This window comes from Alligator sinensis, unplaced genomic scaffold, assembly GCF_000455745.1.
Source record: "Alligator sinensis unplaced genomic scaffold, ASM45574v1 scaffold205_2, whole genome shotgun sequence".
NCBI classification, from domain to species: Eukaryota; Metazoa; Chordata; order Crocodylia; family Alligatoridae; genus Alligator; species Alligator sinensis.
Genome location: NW_005842563.1, coordinates 693989 through 700050, shown reverse-complemented (window position 1 = coordinate 700050; position 6062 = coordinate 693989). Strand labels below are relative to the sequence as shown.

Sequence of the window (6062 nt, the reverse complement as noted above, 5' to 3'; positions counted from 1 at the left end):
CTAGAAGACAACTGGCTACAGACTCAAGATGTCGGCAGTGTTTCGCATGGCTCCACCATTCCCATCCCCTGCCCTCACCACACCTGATGTTCCGGGAATTGTTGATTGCCTCTAAGATCAATTATATTCCTGTTCAAAGGATCCTGGACTAAGACCCTTGTCTAAGTAGCTGCTTGCCCTGTTCTTCCCTGCACAGAACCCAAGACAGCTCTCTCTCTTTCTTCTGGTCCCCCCATCATACTCCTGTGACTGGGACCCACTCTCTCTTCTTCCTCCCCTCTCCGGGGAGTAACTCTGCCTATGCTTTCTTCTTCCCCTAGGTCCCCAGAGTGGTTCTCTTCACCCCCCGGTACTGGACTCACCGGTTGTTCAAGCCTTTCCATCGGCTCCAATTCCCCACTGGTGCTTATCAGGTAAGTCACGAGGCCGGAGCTTTCACTTTGGCTCTTCTATTGATCTCCTTCCCACACCTCACCTCACCTCACCTCACCTCACCTCACCTCACCTCACCTCACCTCACCTCACCTCTTCTCTGTTTCCTCCCTTCCTCCACTCCCAGGATGCTCTCTCGGTGTCCCTTAAATCTCCCTCTCCCCAGCTGGGTCCATCATGGCAGCTTCCTATTCGCTGCCTGTCCAACACAGCTGTTCCTCCTTAGCTTTCCAGCATGGTTTCTCTCTTTGTTTTTCTCCTTCTTGTCTTCCTGTGCCACTTTCCTCTTCTCAGGTTTGAAACCTGGTAGCTGGGTTTGCTGTGGCAGCCTTTGATCTGCCATGGCCCCAGCTGATTCCCCCAGTTGTTTCAAGTGCAGCGTTTGATGTCTCCGGGTTTGTTGCAGCTCCTTCTGCTCCTCAGGGTAAGTTTTTCTCTTTTGGTTCTTTCTCATTCTGTCCATGGCAGGGTGCTTCAAGCACCCTGTCACACAGTCCTGAAAAAATAAGGAATGAAGATGGGGCCCACCTGCATAATGGCTAACATTACATAAGTTTGACACTTCTGGCTTCAATTCTGTGGGAAGCTGGTGGGTGGATGAATAATTCCACTACCCAATAAGGCAAAATGTATGGACAAAGCCATGGACCCTCAGCAAGGGAGCATGGTACCCCAGCAGAGTTGGCTGTGAAACATGGCAGGATTGTGACATTCTGAGATTCATTTAGGTGATTTGGAAAGAACCTTTTACCCATTTATTTAATCTTGCAGTCAGAATTGAAACATTTCTGTATAGGAAGAGAACACAACCTCTTAGGGCTGCCCAGTTTCTGCAATTACTTGTTCTCCTAAAAGGAATCAATTTGTGATTAGGAAAGAAATGTCAGCTCTGAGAGAGGGGATGTTTCAAGAGGGTGAACATGAGGACCAAATAGTCTAGATATAATTTACACAAACATGAGTACATTTTAAAATCATAGAGAGAAGATGTTCTGCAGAAATCCCCTTAACAAGTACCAGGGTTTATGGAAATACCATCTGTGCAGCACATTGAAAATTCACCACAGAGTGCACAGGCTACAGACAAAAATGTGAGAAAGCAGAGAAAAAAGAATATTAAATAATAGGGCACAAGGATGGGGGCAGCAAGTATCTGTGTTTGGGGGATTGAGGGGGAGAGTCTGAGGATTCTCATTTACTCTAAGGACCTTTAAAACGATCTGTAAATAGGCCTTACATTATACTCCCGTCTACTTTAAGGCCCCATTTTACTGCAAGGGCCAATTAAAGGACATTGGCATAAATGGGCACAATGACACTGGTTTTCATTTACAAAGGACCTTGTCACATGGATAGCACTTGTTTTATTTAGATCATAGTAAGCATTAGTGTGCCATATTCAAAGTTAGAACATGTTCTGAGCAGTTGCATAGTCATGTTTACAACATCTTCTAAGCGTAATGTGAGACATGGTACAAGATCTCACCAGAGTTGGTTCAAAACTCTGTGCAGTGCTAGGGCTGGGACTGATAATCAATTGATTGTCAGTCCCATCCCCAGGACTTTGAAGAGTTTGAAGAGTTTGAAGGCTGGTAGAAGTAAATACACAGCCCTAAAATGGGCCTTAAGGAGCATATCATTACTCCAGTTATAACATTCACTTAGTTTTTCATTCAAGTCCCCTGTTTTCAGAATTAAAAAGGGGACTAGCATATAATCAGTTTGTTTTAAACAACTGAAAACTGAATCAATCTTAGCCCTACCTGCTCTAGTGAAGGTGCTGGGGGCTGTCCATTTAGAAGTTCCAAAAACACTCAGACAGTTTCATGTCACCTCTGTACAACTCATTGGAAGACTCTTGGCAACACATCGTTATTTCCCATGGAAGTATGTTGACACTACCCTGACAGCAGCCTGCAACGGAGTTTAACAAATGTAAAAACTCTAGCTCTTAGCACTGTTTAATAATAAATAAATCATTCCTGCTTCAGTATTGTAACATTAAAAAGAGTTAAGGAGCAGTTAACTGGCCTAATCAAGAGCCATGTGCCAAATGTTTTCACTGCAGTTTGAGGCCCTTTTTTGCACAGTCTATATAAAAATGTACTCTTGTGAGTTCTTCTCCTTAGCAGCCTTTGATAAGATCAAAATCCATTGCATAAGCGTCACTTTTCTTGGGGAAAAGGTTAATTACCCACAAAATTTGATTTTAAAAAGTAAAGATGTTTTGAGGTTAAGCAAATACCATTTTAATTATCCCAAAGTTTTGCCAATTCTTTTCTGTATTTAATCTTTACAAGTAAACTCATAGGTTTTACTTTCTGCCATGCTAACACACTCATGAATAGTATGCTTTTATTGAAACCAGAACCTTGTTCACAAAGCAAGTGCATTAGCAAGGTTGTACCATCTCAGCACACTAGTCAGAAAAGAATGAGATTTAAATTAATCTCTCCTCTGATTTATAATCATCAATGTTAAGCATTTGTGAAAATAAGTTAACTTCTCATTGAGATGAATAAATATGTGTAGATTCCTAAATGCATGAACTTGTTTTTTAAAATTATGGCCAACACATTTTGTGCATCAAAGGTGCTATGTCCTTGGGGGTTTTTTGTTTGGTTGGGGGTGGTTTTGGGGGGAGGCAGTAGTCTCCGTTGGGGTATATTAGTGATGCTGAAGGTAAATATATTGTTGTTCCTTAGATATTTTATGTGATGTTTCAAATGAAGATTTTTGGTTTTGGAGGGCATGTATGGTAAAAAATAGCACTTTTCTAGGGGCATAATCAAAAAGTTAAGGAGTGGAAAAGACTAAAATGATGTATACATTAATTCATAGTTGGAGTATATAGCTTGTGCTCTTGTTCAGTGACTGAGCTAGAAATTAGTTAAAAACTTTTAAGGCCAGAACAATTTCAGCAATCCAATACATTTTAAAGCTAACACCATTCTAATCTTTAGGTACATATCCATCATGGTACTATATTCATAAACATTAAGCAAAGAGGTCATATCACATCCCTCCCTCACTTGCTTTGCTCAGGGAGGGATGTGATATGGATCTTGCTATGGTGAGGGAGGGATGTGACTGTATCCTCCTATTTGTTTTTTTGTGTTAATCACATTACAGTTAAGCAAGAAGGACTCATATTGGCTTAAAATGGCTGTAAAACAAGTTAAGTGGGTTCAGATCCCTAGCAAATGTAAAATGGTATAGTTCCACTGACTTCAAAGAGCTGTAATAATTTGCCCCAGCTGAAGAGCTGGTTTATGTCATGATGATATGCAGTATGAATGTGGCTCTTAGTCAAAGCCCTGCACTGAAATGTTGCAGACTACCCCACCGTGAGAAATGCTGCCTATGTCTAAACAGTAAAGCCTATTCTGGGTGGGCTGCCTCCTGGAAGCAGTATAGTTGCATCCCAGTGGTGCTAGAGGTATGCTGATTAACTTGGGGATGGGCTAATTGTCCCTGTCACTCAGCAGTGACAACTGGCCCATCTGAAGCACCATACAGCTACACTGCTTTCATTTAAGAGATAGCCTATCAAAAACAGTGTAGCATAACTGCAGGTACTGCTGCCATAGAGGATAATTTTACTATGTAGAAATAGTCACTGTGCCTTAAGCAGACATATATAGTGGGAAAGAAATAAGAATACAGCAGTTGCTTCATATATTCCACCAGCTGAAGCATGTATAGTCTCCCTGAGTGTCTAAAGAGTTAGCACACTATCCTGGAGTCCTTGCAGAAGCATAAAGATTGTGATAGTGCATATGCCTCTTGCACAAGAGAAAGAGCTTCCTGTGATCTCACTCTGGCCTTCTCAATAACCATAGCAGCTCTAGAAATGGGATAGGTGGTACTTTGTCTATGCTGCACATAGGCAGTGAGCTCTAAGCTCACTGCCTTATCACCACAGGCTCCTGCCTAAGTTTTAAGTGAGCAGTGAGCTCTGGACTCGATAGTTGATGGAGGCAGGACCTGGCCAGAGTCCCTGCTTTCATGTGACTAAATGCTGCTGCTGTTCATCCTTCTCCTCCCTCCCCAAACTGCTAAAGGGAAAAGGATTGAGTGGGGGAGGGGGGGGCAGCACTTAGCCCATGGGTCTGGAGCTCAGCATAAGTAGGGGCTCTAAGCAGACTCCCACACCAGGAGCTCACCTGCAACATAGCAAAAGGGGGAGGGGTTTGAAACTGCAAAACAGCACCCATTGTGTATCTAGCTCTGTCTATTTATTTACCATATGTGGTTTCAACATATTGTTTCAGCCATCTTAAGGCGATGTCATCACCAGTGTGAAGAGCCTGAAGGCCACCAAGTAGCAGTGTAAATGGACATGAATCAACAATGTGGGCCATGGTTTGAACTTGTCCACAAGGGCATTTGTTGTCATTGTGAAGGCCTCATTGGTATAGGTTTGAGGCACAGTGACCCTGTCCAGTTAAAAAAAACAGTTGAGAAGTGCCCAATAACAACGTAGCCAGTTAAATCCTGGTTGGCTGACTGTAGGGTCAGAGATGATGTGGTGATTGATTGGTGCTTGTGCTGACTATTCTTCACACCATTGAGTAAGTAAGGAAAAGTCAAAGGATTCTGAAAGGGTGGACCATATTGGGCATCTTGAGGGAAGCCAAGCTATTGGTAGGTGGAATACGTCCCAGTGCACTGGCGGCATAGGATTATCACAGAGTCTAGCTAGTAAGTTTGCTTCAGCATTTATGTGGCACAGATGAAGGGGAGCAATGTTACTGAAGACTGGTAACCAACCCTGGGAGTGGAGTGGGGCACAATGTGCCTGACACAAGATGCTTTGTAGCATGCAGTTGGGTGTCCACTAGTTTGCTGTGTGATGAATGAGCCCATACAGGGGGACAGTATTCTGCAACTGAATAACACAGTGTGAGAGCAGATGAACATAGCATGGAGGCATTGATACCCGAAGTTCAGTCTGCAAGTTTGGCAAGTAGGTTATTCCTTGTTTTGATTTTTTTTTAAAGCAGTTTTCTGGAGATATGATTTATAAGTTAAAGTCCAGTCAAGGGTGATCCCAAGATAAACTGAGTGAGTTTCAAATTTGAGAGGCTGACCATTTAAAGTGTTAGTGAGTTCACAATTAGCACTGGCATTATGCAGATGAAAAACACTTGAAACAGTCTTTGAGATATTTGGTTTGAGACACCATTTTAGGCAGTACTCGGACATCGGTCTCATGTCTCCATCAAGCGTGAGTTTCACGCCTGAAGAGTCACAAGCTTGGGTGGCAAAGGCACTGTCATTAGCCTAAACAAATTTTCATGAGCCAGTTGCATCAGCATAAACTAATTTTCATAGCGCTCCCTATAACATACCTGCACCAGTAGAAATCCCATGCGTAATTAGCAAAGCTGAAATTTGTACCAGCTGGAATAAGTCCTATTTGAAAACAAGGTTTAATTTGACTAAAAAAAAGAATCTCAGCTTTCCAGGCCTACATTTGGTGGTCACAATAGGGCAGTTGCATTATCTCCTGACTGCTGATTGCCAAAATTAAAAAATAAATAAAGCCCTTTACAACTGCACAGAACAGTAGAGTCTGGATCATAATTAATGGTCCTAGTAAATTTCATTTTCTAGTCTGGTTTCTT

At 42.4% G+C, this 6062-nt stretch overlaps 1 long non-coding RNA gene across 1 annotated transcript in view; it reads right to left on the bottom strand.

Moving 5' to 3' along the window:
* Nucleotides 1–569: 569 nt before the first annotated feature.
* Nucleotides 570–6062, bottom strand: part of LOC102382583 — a 21168-nt gene continuing 15675 nt past the window's right edge. The window contains exons 3-4 of the long non-coding RNA XR_324823.2: nt 2196–2346; nt 570–928 (exon numbers count right to left, since the gene is read on the bottom strand). This is a non-coding gene — a long non-coding RNA (uncharacterized LOC102382583). The remainder of the gene's footprint in view (nt 929–2195; nt 2347–6062) is intronic.